The sequence below is a fragment of the Microcebus murinus genome, chromosome 11 (genome assembly GCF_040939455.1).
Source record: "Microcebus murinus isolate Inina chromosome 11, M.murinus_Inina_mat1.0, whole genome shotgun sequence".
NCBI classification, from domain to species: domain Eukaryota; kingdom Metazoa; phylum Chordata; class Mammalia; order Primates; family Cheirogaleidae; genus Microcebus; species Microcebus murinus.
In genome coordinates, this window is record NC_134114.1 from 102,366,096 (window position 1) to 102,385,363 (window position 19,268).

The following is a 19,268-nucleotide window of genomic DNA, read 5'->3' on the forward strand; positions in this document are numbered from 1 at the left end:
ACGGAGGTGGGGACCGCCTCCTGATGGGGACGTACACGCAGCTCTCCACGTCGGATTCCGGGGCTCTCTGTCCTGCCCGAAGGCCCAGCTGGCCTGCGGGTCCTTAGAGTGGCAAAAACATCCGAAAACTGAGATTGAGGGTCCGGTGGGTGTCTGCACTTTTGTGCTGGGCACCCCAGGGAGGCCCGGGGGCTGGCTGGACAACGTGGTCTGCTGGGCGGGGGGGTTGGAGGAGCAACTGATGCCCTTTGCACTTTGGGTAGCAAGAGTCTGAGGTGTCTCTGAGCCCTGTGCCCTGTGGGGGGGGGCGGGGGGGGAGGAGGAGGAGGAGGAGGAGGAGGTGGGAAGGGCCGGGGCCTGCAGTCCTGTTCCCGGGGTGGCACGGCAAGTGGCTTCTTCCACAGGCTGCTTGGCCTGGGCTCCCTGCACCTGGGCCTTTGGAGGACCGGCCCTGTGCTTGCCAACACTTCCTGCAGGGACCCAGAGCTGGGAGGTGGCATCTCTCAGCCCTGGGTCGGGCAGAGCCCCAGCGGGCCATGCCCACAACCTCTCTCAGCACCGGTCCCCCAGAAGGCTCCTTTGGGACCAGGATTCTCTTGCGGTGACTCTTTAAGGTCTGGCCCCTGGATGGAGGGGCACCAGGAGTAGAGGAGCAGGAAGGGGAAGGGGGTGGCCATGCGAGGGGACACTTTGAGGCCGAGTCCCAGCTTCAGCCTGATCCTCCTGGGAACCCCGCTCTGAGACAAGGAGCCGGGCTTCGCATTCCCACAGCAGCCAGTTGTGGGCTGAGGACACCTGGGGCGTTGGGAACTCCCTGGCTTCTCCTTGGTTTAACGTCTAGAGCTGCTTGTGAATCGCGCCGCCACACACACCCGAGCGCAGGAGTCTTCCGCACAGACTGCGGGCCTCGCTCTTCTGAACGCCGCTAGCTCGCCACCCACCCACGGGTGAACCTGGTCAGGGTGCTTTCTCTAAGGGGCAGACTCTTTTCCGGGCGGGCTACCGGTGTCTCTGTTTGCTCGTTTCTTTCTTCCATTTCGGGAAAGTCTTCCTTGCTGGGTGTGGAAATCTCCTATGCCTTCCCTCGCCTATTCTGTCAGCTTTCAAATTCTCTTTCAGTTGCCACCCTCACAGATGGATTAGGAAACTCTTTCCGGTGCACTCATTAGTGAAATGACCTCCAGGAAGCTGGAATCCAATATCTAATGGCCGATTTTTAGCGAGTCCACACGCCAGGGTGGTCGGGGTCCAATGCAGCCCCGGCCAGGCCCAGGCCCCTTGGACTGGGCCACAGGAGGACACGGAGGAGGGTCCCGGCCCCCACGAAGCGGTGCCGGCAGTTCTCCACGGGCTTGGGCGTTTTCCAGAGGTAGGAGATGGAGGGGACTGATTTCTTCAGCGCCCCCCAAACCACGCCACCCCACCCCACCCATGGGACACATCCCCAGAGAGAGACGCCCCATACACTGGCTGTGCCCCAGCCCTGGCCCGGGGGAATAGGCGGCAGCCCACCCACAGGGCGAGGGGGGGGCGCAGCTGAAAGGGGTTGTGGGGGAGGGCGGCCCCTGGCTGGGGTCAAAGGGCGAGCGTCCCGCGCGTGCGCAGTCAGCGGCAGGCAGCGACGCGCTGGGGGTGGGCAGCGGGTAGGTGAAGGAGGCCTGGCGAGGAGACGAGGGGGGCTGGGAGGGCTCCACCTTGGCGAGTCCAGCCGTGGAGGCGCATCTTGTGTGAGTGTGAGTGAGTGTGAGTGTGTGTGTGTGTGTAGAGAGAGACAGCCCCCCGCCCCGCCCCGCCCATCACCCCCGTCCCTGGGAGCCCGCGGGACCCGGCCGGCGAACTCAACCGGCCCGGCCCGGCGCGGGAGGCGGCGGCGGGGAAGCCCAGAGAGGCTCGGCTTCTTGAGCGGGGCAGGGGCGCCCTCCGCCGCCGTCTAGGGCCACACCACCCTGAACGCCCCCGATCTCGTCTGGTCTGGGAAGCTAAGCAGGGTCGGGCCCGGTTAGTACTTGGATGGGAGACCGCCTGGGAATACCGGGTGCCACAGGCTGCTGCTTTTTTTTTTTTTTTTTTTTTTTTGCCTCTTGTTCTGTCCCCTTTCTGGGAGCGCGGCGGCGGCCCGGGGTGGGGGTCACCCCCACCCTCAGCGCCCGCGCGGTGCCTGGCGCCCCAGCCCGCACCGTGGGGCCTCCTCTTGTCCCAAGCCGCGACACCGCCGCCACGCGGCAGGATGCGTGGCATCTGGACTGTCAGGTCTCAGACCAAAGGTCTGCTCTGTGGGAACCGACACGCTGGAGGAAACCTTGAGAGTCTGAGAGGGGAGGGAGTTCCAGAAGAAGGCCAGGATGTCATTTTGAGGGAGTATGTGACCAGAACTCGTCCCGTTGCTTTTGGGGTTCTATGGGCTACACGCAGGAATCTTTGGTGGTGGCACCTGATGTTGGGGGATCCGGAGTCACACCCAGACCTGCTCCACAGGCCTCCTTTTACTTTTCTCTTCGGATTCATTATTTTTAAAAAGTGTCTCTTACCTCTATGATTGCATTTTCTTTTCTCTCTCTCTTCAAGCAGATGATGGGAGTACAAGTATTCAGGTGACATGTGACGCCCGTGCCCCCCTCCCCCCTGCGTTCTTTTTTTTTTTTTTTTTTGAGACAGAGTCTCGTTTTGCTGCCCAGGCTAGAGTGAGTGCCATGGCGTCAGCCTAGCTCACAGCAACCTCAATCTCCGGGCTCAAGCAATCCTGCTGCCTCAGCCTCCCGAGTAGTTGGGACTACAGGCATGCACCACCACGCCCGGCTGTGTTTTTCTATATATATTAGTTGGCCAATTAATTTCTTTCTATTTTTACTAGAGACGGGGTCTCGCTCTTGCTCAGGCTGGTTTCGAACTCCTGACCTGGAGCAATCCGCCCGCCTCGGCCTCCCAGAGAGCTAGGATTACAGGCGTGAGCCACCGCGCCCGGCCCCCCCTGTGTTCTTATTCATATACCTCTCATGTTGTTCCAGCGTATTGTGGGGGTACCAATGTTAAGGTCGGGTGCCTTGCCCTCTCCAAGCCTCCCCCCTCGGGTCAGAGCTTCAAGTGCGCCCATCCCCCAGTCGGTGCGCACCCACCCCATGCCTAATGGATGTGTATGGCCCTCCCCTCCCCCCACCCGCCCGACACCCACCCGATGAAGGTGATTCCTCTCTGTCCACTTAGGCGTCCATCCGTTCGTACCAATTTGCTGGTGAGCGCGCTCACGTGGTGCTCGTGTGTCCATTCTTGGGATACCTGGCCTACTGGAACGGGTTCCAGCTCTGGCCAGGAGAACACGAGAGGCGCCCTCTCACCGCTGCTCCTCACAGCCGAATGGCACTCCGTGGTGTCCACGCGCCACATTTTATTGATGCACTCCTGGATGGATGGGCACTCGGGTCGCTTCCACGTCTTTGCGATTGTGAATTGTGCCCTAACTGTCACCCTAACCCTTACCCAGCCCGTCTCCTCTGCCCCTGCCTGACGCACTCCTCCCCGGCCAGGCCCGTCACTGTCCTGGGCCCCCGCCTGACCGGCTCCTCCCCGCCCGGCCTGTCACCGTCCTCTGCCCCTGCCTGACATGCTCCTTCCCGCCCGCCCGGCCTCTCACCGTCCTGGGCCCCTGCCTGACCGGCTCCTCCGTCGCCTGGGCCTTCCAAGGGCTTGGTGTGGACGCTGCTTCCAGGAAGCCCACCAGAAACCCGGCAGCAGGGTGGCCGCAGCAGTCTCCAGCAGCCGTCCCTAAGTCGCCTGAGTGCGGGGGACGTGCCCCCCGCTGTGCCGCGGGGGCCCAGCCTGGTGTCTTCCCTGAGGCCCTGCGGCTGCCGGCTGGGCTGCCGCTCCCCGCAAGGGGAGAGCCGCGGAGGTGGGGACCGCCTCCTGATGGGGACGTACACGCAGCTCTCCACGTCGGATTCCGGGGCTCTCTGTCCTGCCCGAAGGCCCAGCTGGCCTGCGGGTCCTTAGAGTGGCAAAAACATCCGAAAACTGAGATTGAGGGTCCGGTGGGTGTCTGCACTTTTGTGCTGGGCACCCCAGGGAGGCCCGGGGGCTGGCTGGACAACGTGGTCTGCTGGGCGGGGGGGTTGGAGGAGCAACTGATGCCCTTTGCACTTTGGGTAGCAAGAGTCTGAGGTGTCTCTGAGCCCTGTGCCCTGTGGGGGGGGGCGGGGGGGGAGGAGGAGGAGGAGGAGGAGGAGGTGGGAAGGGCCGGGGCCTGCAGTCCTGTTCCCGGGGTGGCACGGCAAGTGGCTTCTTCCACAGGCTGCTTGGCCTGGGCTCCCTGCACCTGGGCCTTTGGAGGACCGGCCCTGTGCTTGCCAACACTTCCTGCAGGGACCCAGAGCTGGGAGGTGGCATCTCTCAGCCCTGGGTCGGGCAGAGCCCCAGCGGGCCATGCCCACAACCTCTCTCAGCACCGGTCCCCCAGAAGGCTCCTTTGGGACCAGGATTCTCTTGCGGTGACTCTTTAAGGTCTGGCCCCTGGATGGAGGGGCACCAGGAGTAGAGGAGCAGGAAGGGGAAGGGGGTGGCCATGCGAGGGGACACTTTGAGGCCGAGTCCCAGCTTCAGCCTGATCCTCCTGGGAACCCCGCTCTGAGACAAGGAGCCGGGCTTCGCATTCCCACAGCAGCCAGTCGTGGGCTGAGGACACCTGGGGCGTTGGGAACTCCCTGGCTTCTCCTTGGTTTAACGTCTAGAGCTGCTTGTGAATCGCGCCGCCACACACACCCGAGCGCAGGAGTCTTCCGCACAGACTGCGGGCCTCGCTCTTCTGAACGCCGCTAGCTCGCCACCCACCCACGGGTGAACCTGGTCAGGGTGCTTTCTCTAAGGGGCAGACTCTTTTCCGGGCGGGCTACCGGTGTCTCTGTTTGCTCGTTTCTTTCTTCCATTTCGGGAAAGTCTTCCTTGCTGGGTGTGGAAATCTCCTATGCCTTCCCTCGCCTATTCTGTCAGCTTTCAAATTCTCTTTCAGTTGCCACCCTCACAGATGGATTAGGAAACTCTTTCCGGTGCACTCATTAGTGAAATGACCTCCAGGAAGCTGGAATCCAATATCTAATGGCCGATTTTTAGCGAGTCCACACGCCAGGGTGGTCGGGGTCCAATGCAGCCCCGGCCAGGCCCAGGCCCCTTGGACTGGGCCACAGGAGGACACGGAGGAGGGTCCCGGCCCCCACGAAGCGGTGCCGGCAGTTCTCCACGGGCTTGGGCGTTTTCCAGAGGTAGGAGATGGAGGGGACTGATTTCTTCAGCGCCCCCCAAACCACGCCACCCCACCCCACCCATGGGACACATCCCCAGAGAGAGACGCCCCATACACTGGCTGTGCCCCAGCCCTGGCCCGGGGGAATAGGCGGCAGCCCACCCACAGGGCGAGGGGGGGGCGCAGCTGAAAGGGGTTGTGGGGGAGGGCGGCCCCTGGCTGGGGTCAAAGGGCGAGCGTCCCGCGCGTGCGCAGTCAGCGGCAGGCAGCGACGCGCTGGGGGTGGGCAGCGGGTAGGTGAAGGAGGCCTGGCGAGGAGACGAGGGGGGCTGGGAGGGCTCCACCTTGGCGAGTCCAGCCGTGGAGGCGCATCTTGTGTGAGTGTGAGTGAGTGTGAGTGTGTGTGTGTGTGTAGAGAGAGACAGCCCCCCGCCCCGCCCCGCCCCGCCCATCACCCCCGTCCCTGGGAGCCCGCGGGACCCGGCCGGCGAACTCAACCGGCCCGGCCCGGCGCGGGAGGCGGCGGCGGGGAAGCCCAGAGAGGCTCGGCTTCTTGAGCGGGGCAGGGGCGCCCTCCGCCGCCGTCTAGGGCCACACCACCCTGAACGCCCCCGATCTCGTCTGGTCTGGGAAGCTAAGCAGGGTCGGGCCCGGTTAGTACTTGGATGGGAGACCGCCTGGGAATACCGGGTGCCACAGGCTGCTGCTTTTTTTTTTTTTTTTTTTTTTTTTGCCTCTTGTTCTGTCCCCTTTCTGGGAGCGCGGCGGCGGCCCGGGGTGGGGGTCACCCCCACCCTCAGCGCCCGCGCGGTGCCTGGCGCCCCAGCCCGCACCGTGGGGCCTCCTCTTGTCCCAAGCCGCGACACCGCCGCCACGCGGCAGGATGCGTGGCATCTGGACTGTCAGGTCTCAGACCAAAGGTCTGCTCTGTGGGAACCGACACGCTGGAGGAAACCTTGAGAGTCTGAGAGGGGAGGGAGTTCCAGAAGAAGGCCAGGATGTCATTTTGAGGGAGTATGTGACCAGAACTCGTCCCGTTGCTTTTGGGGTTCTATGGGCTACACGCAGGAATCTTTGGTGGTGGCACCTGATGTTGGGGGATCCGGAGTCACACCCAGACCTGCTCCACAGGCCTCCTTTTACTTTTCTCTTCGGATTCATTATTTTTAAAAAGTGTCTCTTACCTCTATGATTGCATTTTCTTTTCTCTCTCTCTTCAAGCAGATGATGGGAGTACAAGTATTCAGGTGACATGTGACGCCCGTGCCCCCCTCCCCCCTGCGTTCTTTTTTTTTTTTTTTTTTGAGACAGAGTCTCGTTTTGCTGCCCAGGCTAGAGTGAGTGCCATGGCGTCAGCCTAGCTCACAGCAACCTCAATCTCCGGGCTCAAGCAATCCTGCTGCCTCAGCCTCCCGAGTAGTTGGGACTACAGGCATGCACCACCACGCCCGGCTGTGTTTTTCTATATATATTAGTTGGCCAATTAATTTCTTTCTATTTTTAGTAGAGACGGGGTCTCGCTCTTGCTCAGGCTGGTTTCGAACTCCTGACCTGGAGCAATCCGCCCGCCTCGGCCTCCCAGAGAGCTAGGATTACAGGCGTGAGCCACCGCGCCCGGCCCCCCCTGTGTTCTTATTCATATACCTCTCATGTTGTTCCAGCGTATTGTGGGGGTACCAATGTTAAGGTCGGGTGCCTTGCCCTCTCCAAGCCTCCCCCCTCGGGTCAGAGCTTCAAGTGCGCCCATCCCCCAGTCGGTGCGCACCCACCCCATGCCTAATGGATGTGTATGGCCCTCCCCTCCCCCCACCCGCCCGACACCCACCCGATGAAGGTGATTCCTCTCTGTCCACTTAGGCGTCCATCCGTTCGTACCAATTTGCTGGTGAGCGCGCTCACGTGGTGCTCGTGTGTCCATTCTTGGGATACCTGGCCTACTGGAACGGGTTCCAGCTCTGGCCAGGAGAACACGAGAGGCGCCCTCTCACCGCTGCTCCTCACAGCCGAATGGCACTCCGTGGTGTCCACGCGCCACATTTTATTGATGCACTCCTGGATGGATGGGCACTCGGGTCGCTTCCACGTCTTTGCGATTGTGAATTGTGCCCTAACTGTCACCCTAACCCTTACCCAGCCCGTCTCCTCTGCCCCTGCCTGACGCACTCCTCCCCGGCCAGGCCCGTCACTGTCCTGGGCCCCCGCCTGACCGGCTCCTCCCCGCCCGGCCTGTCACCGTCCTCTGCCCCTGCCTGACATGCTCCTTCCCGCCCGCCCGGCCTCTCACCGTCCTGGGCCCCTGCCTGACCGGCTCCTCCGTCGCCTGGGCCTTCCAAGGGCTTGGTGTGGACGCTGCTTCCAGGAAGCCCACCAGAAACCCGGCAGCAGGGTGGCCGCAGCAGTCTCCAGCAGCCGTCCCTAAGTCGCCTGAGTGCGGGGGACGTGCCCCCCGCTGTGCCGCGGGGGCCCAGCCTGGTGTCTTCCCTGAGGCCCTGCGGCTGCCGGCTGGGCTGCCGCTCCCCGCAAGGGGAGAGCCGCGGAGGTGGGGACCGCCTCCTGATGGGGACGTACACGCAGCTCTCCACGTCGGATTCCGGGGCTCTCTGTCCTGCCCGAAGGCCCAGCTGGCCTGCGGGTCCTTAGAGTGGCAAAAACATCCGAAAACTGAGATTGAGGGTCCGGTGGGTGTCTGCACTTTTGTGCTGGGCACCCCAGGGAGGCCCGGGGGCTGGCTGGACAACGTGGTCTGCTGGGCGGGGGGGTTGGAGGAGCAACTGATGCCCTTTGCACTTTGGGTAGCAAGAGTCTGAGGTGTCTCTGAGCCCTGTGCCCTGTGGGGGGGGGGCGGGGGGGGAGGAGGAGGAGGAGGAGGAGGAGGAGGTGGGAAGGGCCGGGGCCTGCAGTCCTGTTCCCGGGGTGGCACGGCAAGTGGCTTCTTCCACAGGCTGCTTGGCCTGGGCTCCCTGCACCTGGGCCTTTGGAGGACCGGCCCTGTGCTTGCCAACACTTCCTGCAGGGACCCAGAGCTGGGAGGTGGCATCTCTCAGCCCTGGGTCGGGCAGAGCCCCAGCGGGCCATGCCCACAACCTCTCTCAGCACCGGTCCCCCAGAAGGCTCCTTTGGGACCAGGATTCTCTTGCGGTGACTCTTTAAGGTCTGGCCCCTGGATGGAGGGGCACCAGGAGTAGAGGAGCAGGAAGGGGAAGGGGGTGGCCATGCGAGGGGACACTTTGAGGCCGAGTCCCAGCTTCAGCCTGATCCTCCTGGGAACCCCGCTCTGAGACAAGGAGCCGGGCTTCGCATTCCCACAGCAGCCAGTCGTGGGCTGAGGACACCTGGGGCGTTGGGAACTCCCTGGCTTCTCCTTGGTTTAACGTCTAGAGCTGCTTGTGAATCGCGCCGCCACACACACCCGAGCGCAGGAGTCTTCCGCACAGACTGCGGGCCTCGCTCTTCTGAACGCCGCTAGCTCGCCACCCACCCACGGGTGAACCTGGTCAGGGTGCTTTCTCTAAGGGGCAGACTCTTTTCCGGGCGGGCTACCGGTGTCTCTGTTTGCTCGTTTCTTTCTTCCATTTCGGGAAAGTCTTCCTTGCTGGGTGTGGAAATCTCCTATGCCTTCCCTCGCCTATTCTGTCAGCTTTCAAATTCTCTTTCAGTTGCCACCCTCACAGATGGATTAGGAAACTCTTTCCGGTGCACTCATTAGTGAAATGACCTCCAGGAAGCTGGAATCCAATATCTAATGGCCGATTTTTAGCGAGTCCACACGCCAGGGTGGTCGGGGTCCAATGCAGCCCCGGCCAGGCCCAGGCCCCTTGGACTGGGCCACAGGAGGACACGGAGGAGGGTCCCGGCCCCCACGAAGCGGTGCCGGCAGTTCTCCACGGGCTTGGGCGTTTTCCAGAGGTAGGAGATGGAGGGGACTGATTTCTTCAGCGCCCCCCAAACCACGCCACCCCACCCCACCCATGGGACACATCCCCAGAGAGAGACGCCCCATACACTGGCTGTGCCCCAGCCCTGGCCCGGGGGAATAGGCGGCAGCCCACCCACAGGGCGAGGGGGGGGCGCAGCTGAAAGGGGTTGTGGGGGAGGGCGGCCCCTGGCTGGGGTCAAAGGGCGAGCGTCCCGCGCGTGCGCAGTCAGCGGCAGGCAGCGACGCGCTGGGGGTGGGCAGCGGGTAGGTGAAGGAGGCCTGGCGAGGAGACGAGGGGGGCTGGGAGGGCTCCACCTTGGCGAGTCCAGCCGTGGAGGCGCATCTTGTGTGAGTGTGAGTGAGTGTGAGTGTGTGTGTGTGTGTAGAGAGAGACAGCCCCCCGCCCCGCCCCGCCCCGCCCATCACCCCCGTCCCTGGGAGCCCGCGGGACCCGGCCGGCGAACTCAACCGGCCCGGCCCGGCGCGGGAGGCGGCGGCGGGGAAGCCCAGAGAGGCTCGGCTTCTTGAGCGGGGCAGGGGCGCCCTCCGCCGCCGTCTAGGGCCACACCACCCTGAACGCCCCCGATCTCGTCTGGTCTGGGAAGCTAAGCAGGGTCGGGCCCGGTTAGTACTTGGATGGGAGACCGCCTGGGAATACCGGGTGCCACAGGCTGCTGCTTTTTTTTTTTTTTTTTTTTTTTTTGCCTCTTGTTCTGTCCCCTTTCTGGGAGCGCGGCGGCGGCCCGGGGTGGGGGTCACCCCCACCCTCAGCGCCCGCGCGGTGCCTGGCGCCCCAGCCCGCACCGTGGGGCCTCCTCTTGTCCCAAGCCGCGACACCGCCGCCACGCGGCAGGATGCGTGGCATCTGGACTGTCAGGTCTCAGACCAAAGGTCTGCTCTGTGGGAACCGACACGCTGGAGGAAACCTTGAGAGTCTGAGAGGGGAGGGAGTTCCAGAAGAAGGCCAGGATGTCATTTTGAGGGAGTATGTGACCAGAACTCGTCCCGTTGCTTTTGGGGTTCTATGGGCTACACGCAGGAATCTTTGGTGGTGGCACCTGATGTTGGGGGATCCGGAGTCACACCCAGACCTGCTCCACAGGCCTCCTTTTACTTTTCTCTTCGGATTCATTATTTTTAAAAAGTGTCTCTTACCTCTATGATTGCATTTTCTTTTCTCTCTCTCTTCAAGCAGATGATGGGAGTACAAGTATTCAGGTGACATGTGACGCCCGTGCCCCCCTCCCCCCTGCGTTCTTTTTTTTTTTTTTTTTTGAGACAGAGTCTCGTTTTGCTGCCCAGGCTAGAGTGAGTGCCATGGCGTCAGCCTAGCTCACAGCAACCTCAATCTCCGGGCTCAAGCAATCCTGCTGCCTCAGCCTCCCGAGTAGTTGGGACTACAGGCATGCACCACCACGCCCGGCTGTGTTTTTCTATATATATTAGTTGGCCAATTAATTTCTTTCTATTTTTACTAGAGACGGGGTCTCGCTCTTGCTCAGGCTGGTTTCGAACTCCTGACCTGGAGCAATCCGCCCGCCTCGGCCTCCCAGAGAGCTAGGATTACAGGCGTGAGCCACCGCGCCCGGCCCCCCCTGTGTTCTTATTCATATACCTCTCATGTTGTTCCAGCGTATTGTGGGGGTACCAATGTTAAGGTCGGGTGCCTTGCCCTCTCCAAGCCTCCCCCCTCGGGTCAGAGCTTCAAGTGCGCCCATCCCCCAGTCGGTGCGCACCCACCCCATGCCTAATGGATGTGTATGGCCCTCCCCTCCCCCCACCCGCCCGACACCCACCCGATGAAGGTGATTCCTCTCTGTCCACTTAGGCGTCCATCCGTTCGTACCAATTTGCTGGTGAGCGCGCTCACGTGGTGCTCGTGTGTCCATTCTTGGGATACCTGGCCTACTGGAACGGGTTCCAGCTCTGGCCAGGAGAACACGAGAGGCGCCCTCTCACCGCTGCTCCTCACAGCCGAATGGCACTCCGTGGTGTCCACGCGCCACATTTTATTGATGCACTCCTGGATGGATGGGCACTCGGGTCGCTTCCACGTCTTTGCGATTGTGAATTGTGCCCTAACTGTCACCCTAACCCTTACCCAGCCCGTCTCCTCTGCCCCTGCCTGACGCACTCCTCCCCGGCCAGGCCCGTCACTGTCCTGGGCCCCCGCCTGACCGGCTCCTCCCCGCCCGGCCTGTCACCGTCCTCTGCCCCTGCCTGACATGCTCCTTCCCGCCCGCCCGGCCTCTCACCGTCCTGGGCCCCTGCCTGACCGGCTCCTCCGTCGCCTGGGCCTTCCAAGGGCTTGGTGTGGACGCTGCTTCCAGGAAGCCCACCAGAAACCCGGCAGCAGGGTGGCCGCAGCAGTCTCCAGCAGCCGTCCCTAAGTCGCCTGAGTGCGGGGGACGTGCCCCCCGCTGTGCCGCGGGGGCCCAGCCTGGTGTCTTCCCTGAGGCCCTGCGGCTGCCGGCTGGGCTGCCGCTCCCCGCAAGGGGAGAGCCGCGGAGGTGGGGACCGCCTCCTGATGGGGACGTACACGCAGCTCTCCACGTCGGATTCCGGGGCTCTCTGTCCTGCCCGAAGGCCCAGCTGGCCTGCGGGTCCTTAGAGTGGCAAAAACATCCGAAAACTGAGATTGAGGGTCCGGTGGGTGTCTGCACTTTTGTGCTGGGCACCCCAGGGAGGCCCGGGGGCTGGCTGGACAACGTGGTCTGCTGGGCGGGGGGGTTGGAGGAGCAACTGATGCCCTTTGCACTTTGGGTAGCAAGAGTCTGAGGTGTCTCTGAGCCCTGTGCCCTGTGGGGGGGGGCGGGGGGGGAGGAGGAGGAGGAGGAGGAGGAGGTGGGAAGGGCCGGGGCCTGCAGTCCTGTTCCCGGGGTGGCACGGCAAGTGGCTTCTTCCACAGGCTGCTTGGCCTGGGCTCCCTGCACCTGGGCCTTTGGAGGACCGGCCCTGTGCTTGCCAACACTTCCTGCAGGGACCCAGAGCTGGGAGGTGGCATCTCTCAGCCCTGGGTCGGGCAGAGCCCCAGCGGGCCATGCCCACAACCTCTCTCAGCACCGGTCCCCCAGAAGGCTCCTTTGGGACCAGGATTCTCTTGCGGTGACTCTTTAAGGTCTGGCCCCTGGATGGAGGGGCACCAGGAGTAGAGGAGCAGGAAGGGGAAGGGGGTGGCCATGCGAGGGGACACTTTGAGGCCGAGTCCCAGCTTCAGCCTGATCCTCCTGGGAACCCCGCTCTGAGACAAGGAGCCGGGCTTCGCATTCCCACAGCAGCCAGTCGTGGGCTGAGGACACCTGGGGCGTTGGGAACTCCCTGGCTTCTCCTTGGTTTAACGTCTAGAGCTGCTTGTGAATCGCGCCGCCACACACACCCGAGCGCAGGAGTCTTCCGCACAGACTGCGGGCCTCGCTCTTCTGAACGCCGCTAGCTCGCCACCCACCCACGGGTGAACCTGGTCAGGGTGCTTTCTCTAAGGGGCAGACTCTTTTCCGGGCGGGCTACCGGTGTCTCTGTTTGCTCGTTTCTTTCTTCCATTTCGGGAAAGTCTTCCTTGCTGGGTGTGGAAATCTCCTATGCCTTCCCTCGCCTATTCTGTCAGCTTTCAAATTCTCTTTCAGTTGCCACCCTCACAGATGGATTAGGAAACTCTTTCCGGTGCACTCATTAGTGAAATGACCTCCAGGAAGCTGGAATCCAATATCTAATGGCCGATTTTTAGCGAGTCCACACGCCAGGGTGGTCGGGGTCCAATGCAGCCCCGGCCAGGCCCAGGCCCCTTGGACTGGGCCACAGGAGGACACGGAGGAGGGTCCCGGCCCCCACGAAGCGGTGCCGGCAGTTCTCCACGGGCTTGGGCGTTTTCCAGAGGTAGGAGATGGAGGGGACTGATTTCTTCAGCGCCCCCCAAACCACGCCACCCCACCCCACCCATGGGACACATCCCCAGAGAGAGACGCCCCATACACTGGCTGTGCCCCAGCCCTGGCCCGGGGGAATAGGCGGCAGCCCACCCACAGGGCGAGGGGGGGGCGCAGCTGAAAGGGGTTGTGGGGGAGGGCGGCCCCTGGCTGGGGTCAAAGGGCGAGCGTCCCGCGCGTGCGCAGTCAGCGGCAGGCAGCGACGCGCTGGGGGTGGGCAGCGGGTAGGTGAAGGAGGCCTGGCGAGGAGACGAGGGGGGCTGGGAGGGCTCCACCTTGGCGAGTCCAGCCGTGGAGGCGCATCTTGTGTGAGTGTGAGTGAGTGTGAGTGTGTGTGTGTGTGTAGAGAGAGACAGCCCCCCGCCCCGCCCCGCCCCGCCCATCACCCCCGTCCCTGGGAGCCCGCGGGACCCGGCCGGCGAACTCAACCGGCCCGGCCCGGCGCGGGAGGCGGCGGCGGGGAAGCCCAGAGAGGCTCGGCTTCTTGAGCGGGGCAGGGGCGCCCTCCGCCGCCGTCTAGGGCCACACCACCCTGAACGCCCCCGATCTCGTCTGGTCTGGGAAGCTAAGCAGGGTCGGGCCCGGTTAGTACTTGGATGGGAGACCGCCTGGGAATACCGGGTGCCACAGGCTGCTGCTTTTTTTTTTTTTTTTTTTTTTTTTGCCTCTTGTTCTGTCCCCTTTCTGGGAGCGCGGCGGCGGCCCGGGGTGGGGGTCACCCCCACCCTCAGCGCCCGCGCGGTGCCTGGCGCCCCAGCCCGCACCGTGGGGCCTCCTCTTGTCCCAAGCCGCGACACCGCCGCCACGCGGCAGGATGCGTGGCATCTGGACTGTCAGGTCTCAGACCAAAGGTCTGCTCTGTGGGAACCGACACGCTGGAGGAAACCTTGAGAGTCTGAGAGGGGAGGGAGTTCCAGAAGAAGGCCAGGATGTCATTTTGAGGGAGTATGTGACCAGAACTCGTCCCGTTGCTTTTGGGGTTCTATGGGCTACACGCAGGAATCTTTGGTGGTGGCACCTGATGTTGGGGGATCCGGAGTCACACCCAGACCTGCTCCACAGGCCTCCTTTTACTTTTCTCTTCGGATTCATTATTTTTAAAAAGTGTCTCTTACCTCTATGATTGCATTTTCTTTTCTCTCTCTCTTCAAGCAGATGATGGGAGTACAAGTATTCAGGTGACATGTGACGCCCGTGCCCCCCTCCCCCCTGCGTTCTTTTTTTTTTTTTTTTTTTGAGACAGAGTCTCGTTTTGCTGCCCAGGCTAGAGTGAGTGCCATGGCGTCAGCCTAGCTCACAGCAACCTCAATCTCCGGGCTCAAGCAATCCTGCTGCCTCAGCCTCCCGAGTAGTTGGGACTACAGGCATGCACCACCACGCCCGGCTGTGTTTTTCTATATATATTAGTTGGCCAATTAATTTCTTTCTATTTTTAGTAGAGACGGGGTCTCGCTCTTGCTCAGGCTGGTTTCGAACTCCTGACCTGGAGCAATCCGCCCGCCTCGGCCTCCCAGAGAGCTAGGATTACAGGCGTGAGCCACCGCGCCCGGCCCCCCCTGTGTTCTTATTCATATACCTCTCATGTTGTTCCAGCGTATTGTGGGGGTACCAATGTTAAGGTCGGGTGCCTTGCCCTCTCCAAGCCTCCCCCCTCGGGTCAGAGCTTCAAGTGCGCCCATCCCCCAGTCGGTGCGCACCCACCCCATGCCTAATGGATGTGTATGGCCCTCCCCTCCCCCCACCCGCCCGACACCCACCCGATGAAGGTGATTCCTCTCTGTCCACTTAGGCGTCCATCCGTTCGTACCAATTTGCTGGTGAGCGCGCTCACGTGGTGCTCGTGTGTCCATTCTTGGGATACCTGGCCTACTGGAACGGGTTCCAGCTCTGGCCAGGAGAACACGAGAGGCGCCCTCTCACCGCTGCTCCTCACAGCCGAATGGCACTCCGTGGTGTCCACGCGCCACATTTTATTGATGCACTCCTGGATGGATGGGCACTCGGGTCGCTTCCACGTCTTTGCGATTGTGAATTGTGCCCTAACTGTCACCCTAACCCTTACCCAGCCCGTCTCCTCTGCCCCTGCCTGACGCACTCCTCCCCGGCCAGGCCCGTCACTGTCCTGGGCCCCCGCCTGACCGGCTCCTCCCCGCCCGGCCTGTCACCGTCCTCTGCCCCTGCCTGACATGCTCCTTCCCGCCCGCCCGGCCTCTCACCGTCCTGGGCCCCTGCCTGACCGGCTCCTCCGTCGCCTGGGCCTTCCAAGGGCTTGGTGTGGACGCTGCTTCCAGGAAGCCCACCAGAAACCCGGCAGCAGGGTGGCCGCAGCAGTCTCCAGCAGCCGTCCCTAAGTCGCCTGAGTGCGGGGGACGTGCCCCCCGCTGTGCCGCGGGGGCCCAGCCTGGTGTCTTCCCTGAGGCCCTGCGGCTGCCGGCTGGGCTGCCGCTCCCCGCAAGGGGAGAGCCGCGGAGGTGGGGACCGCCTCCTGATGGGGACGTACACGCAGCTCTCCACGTCGGATTCCGGGGCTCTCTGTCCTGCCCGAAGGCCCAGCTGGCCTGCGGGTCCTTAGAGTGGCAAAAACATCCGAAAACTGAGATTGAGGGTCCGGTGGGTGTCTGCACTTTTGTGCTGGGCACCCCAGGGAGGCCCGGGGGCTGGCTGGACAACGTGGTCTGCTGGGCGGGGGGGTTGGAGGAGCAACTGATGCCCTTTGCACTTTGGGTAGCAAGAGTCTGAGGTGTCTCTGAGCCCTGTGCCCTGTGGGGGGGGGCGGGGGGGGAGGAGGAGGAGGAGGAGGAGGAGGTGGGAAGGGCCGGGGCCTGCAGTCCTGTTCCCGGGGTGGCACGGCAAGTGGCTTCTTCCACAGGCTGCTTGGCCTGGGCTCCCTGCACCTGGGCCTTTGGAGGACCGGCCCTGTGCTTGCCAACACTTCCTGCAGGGACCCAGAGCTGGGAGGTGGCATCTCTCAGCCCTGGGTCGGGCAGAGCCCCAGCGGGCCATGCCCACAACCTCTCTCAGCACCGGTCCCCCAGAAGGCTCCTTTGGGACCAGGATTCTCTTGCGGTGACTCTTTAAGGTCTGGCCCCTGGATGGAGGGGCACCAGGAGTAGAGGAGCAGGAAGGGGAAGGGGGTGGCCATGCGAGGGGACACTTTGAGGCCGAGTCCCAGCTTCAGCCTGATCCTCCTGGGAACCCCGCTCTGAGACAAGGAGCCGGGCTTCGCATTCCCACAGCAGCCAGTCGTGGGCTGAGGACACCTGGGGCGTTGGGAACTCCCTGGCTTCTCCTTGGTTTAACGTCTAGAGCTGCTTGTGAATCGCGCCGCCACACACACCCGAGCGCAGGAGTCTTCCGCACAGACTGCGGGCCTCGCTCTTCTGAACGCCGCTAGCTCGCCACCCACCCACGGGTGAACCTGGTCAGGGTGCTTTCTCTAAGGGGCAGACTCTTTTCCGGGCGGGCTACCGGTGTCTCTGTTTGCTCGTTTCTTTCTTCCATTTCGGGAAAGTCTTCCTTGCTGGGTGTGGAAATCTCCTATGCCTTCCCTCGCCTATTCTGTCAGCTTTCAAATTCTCTTTCAGTTGCCACCCTCACAGATGGATTAGGAAACTCTTTCCGGTGCACTCATTAGTGAAATGACCTCCAGGAAGCTGGAATCCAATATCTAATGGCCGATTTTTAGCGAGTCCACACGCCAGGGTGGTCGGGGTCCAATGCAGCCCCGGCCAGGCCCAGGCCCCTTGGACTGGGCCACAGGAGGACACGGAGGAGGGTCCCGGCCCCCACGAAGCGGTGCCGGCAGTTCTCCACGGGCTTGGGCGTTTTCCAGAGGTAGGAGATGGAGGGGACTGATTTCTTCAGCGCCCCCCAAACCACGCCACCCCACCCCACCCATGGGACACATCCCCAGAGAGAGACGCCCCATACACTGGCTGTGCCCCAGCCCTGGCCCGGGGGAATAGGCGGCAGCCCACCCACAGGGCGAGGGGGGGGCGCAGCTGAAAGGGGTTGTGGGGGAGGGCGGCCCCTGGCTGGGGTCAAAGGGCGAGCGTCCCGCGCGTGCGCAGTCAGCGGCAGGCAGCGACGCGCTGGGGGTGGGCAGCGGGTAGGTGAAGGAGGCCTGGCGAGGAGACGAGGGGGGCTGGGAGGGCTCCACCTTGGCGAGTCCAGCCGTGGAGGCGCATCTTGTGTGAGTGTGAGTGAGTGTGAGTGTGTGTGTGTGTGTAGAGAGAGACAGCCCCCCGCCCCGCCCCGCCCCGCCCATCACCCCCGTCCCTGGGAGCCCGCGGGACCCGGCCGGCGAACTCAACCGGCCCGGCCCGGCGCGGGAGGCGGCGGCGGGGAAGCCCAGAGAGGCTCGGCTTCTTGAGCGGGGCAGGGGCGCCCTCCGCCGCCGTCTAGGGCCACACCACCCTGAACGCCCCCGATCTCGTCTGGTCTGGGAAGCTAAGCAGGGTCGGGCCCGGTTAGTACTTGGATGGGAGACCGCCTGGGAATACCGGGTGCCACAGGCTGCTGCTTTTTTTTTTTTTTTTTTTTTTTTTTGCCTCTTGTTCTGTCCCCTTTCTGGGAGCGCGGCGGCGGCCCGGGGTGGGGGTCACCCCCACCCTCAGCGCCCGCGCGGTGCCTGGCGCCCCAGCCCGCACCGTGGGGCCTCCTCTTGTCCCAAGCCGCGACACCGCCGCCACGCGGCAGGATGCGTGGCATCTGGACTGTCAGGTCTCAGACCAAAGGTCTGCTCTGTGGGAACCGACACGCTGGAGGAAACCTTGAGAGTCTGAGAGGGGAGGGAGTTCCAGAAGAAGGCCAGGATGTCATTTTGAGGGAGTATGTGACCAGAACTCGTCCCGTTGCTTTTGGGGTTCTATGGGCTACACGCAGGAATCTTTGGTGGTGGCACCTGATGTTGGGGGATCCGGAGTCACACCCAGACCTGCTCCACAGGCCTCCTTTTACTTTTCTCTTCGGATTCATTATTTTTAAAAAGTGTCTCTTACCTCTATGATTGCATTTTCTTTTCTCTCTCTCTTCAAGCAGATGATGGGAGTACAAGTATTCAGGTGACATGTGACGCCCGTGCCCCCCTCCCCCCTGCGTTCTTTTTTTTTTTTTTTTTTGAGACAGAGTCTCGTTTTGCTGCCCAGGCTAGAGTGAGTGCCATGGCGTCAGCCTAGCTCACAGCAACCTCAATCTCCGGGCTCAAGCAATCCTGCTGCCTCAGCCTCCCGAGTAGTTGGGACTACAGGCATGCACCACCACGCCCGGCTGTGTTTTTCTATATATATTAGTTGGCCAATTAATTTCTTTCTATTTTTAGTAGAGACGGGGTCTCGCTCTTGCTCAGGCTGGTTTCGAACTCCTGACCTGGAGCAATCCGCCCGCCTCGGCCTCCCAGAGAGCTAGGATTACAGGCGTGAGCCACCGCGCCCGGCCCCCCCTGTGTTCTTATTCATATACCTCTCATGTTGTTCCAGCGTATTGTGGGGGTACCAATGTTAAGGTCGGGTGCCTTGCCCTCTCCAAGCCTCCCCCCTCGGGTCAGAGCTTCAAGTGCGCCCATCCCCCAGTCGGTGCGCACCCACCCCATGCCTAATGGATGTGTATGGCCCTCCCCTCCCCCCACCCGCCCGACACCCACCCGATGAAGGTGATTCCTCTCTGTCCACTTAGGCGTCCATCCGTTCGTACCAATTTGCTGGTGAGCGCGCTCACGTGGTGCTCGTGTGTCCATTCTTGGGATACCTGGCCTACTGGAACGGGTTCCAGCTCTGGCCAGGAGAACACGAGAGGCGCCCTCTCACCGCTGCTCCTCACAGCCGAATGGCACTCCGTGGTGTCCACGCGCCACATTTTATTGATGCACTCCTGGATGGATGGGCACTCGGGTCGCTTCCACGTCTTTGCGATTGTGAATTGTGCCCTAACTGTCACCCTAACCCTTACCCAGCCCGTCTCCTCTGCCCCTGCCTGACGCACTCCTCCCCGGCCAGGCCCGTCACTGTCCTGGGCCCCCGCCTGACCGGCTCCTCCCCGCCCGGCCTGTCACCGTCCTCTGCCCCTGCCTGACATGCTCCTTCCCGCCCGCCCGGCCTCTCACCGTCCTGGGCCCCTGCCTGACCGGCTCCTCCGTCGCCTGGGCCTTCCAAGGGCTTGGTGTGGACGCTGCTTCCAGGAAGCCCACCAGAAACCCGGCAGCAGG

At 62.8% G+C, this 19,268-nt stretch overlaps 5 pseudogenes; all 5 read left to right on the forward strand.

Moving 5' to 3' along the window:
- Nucleotides 1–1,928: 1,928 nt before the first annotated feature.
- LOC142874077 (uncharacterized) lies at nucleotides 1,929–2,047 on the forward strand (annotated as a pseudogene).
- A 3,763-nt stretch (nucleotides 2,048–5,810) lies between these two features.
- Nucleotides 5,811–5,929, forward strand: LOC142874078 (uncharacterized; annotated as a pseudogene).
- A 3,768-nt stretch (nucleotides 5,930–9,697) lies between these two features.
- On the forward strand, nucleotides 9,698–9,816 carry LOC142874079 (uncharacterized; annotated as a pseudogene).
- Nucleotides 9,817–13,580: 3,764 nt separating this feature from the next.
- On the forward strand, nucleotides 13,581–13,699 carry LOC142874081 (uncharacterized; annotated as a pseudogene).
- A 3,765-nt stretch (nucleotides 13,700–17,464) lies between these two features.
- LOC142874082 (uncharacterized) lies at nucleotides 17,465–17,583 on the forward strand (annotated as a pseudogene).
- The last annotated feature ends 1,685 nt before the right edge of the window (nucleotides 17,584–19,268 follow it).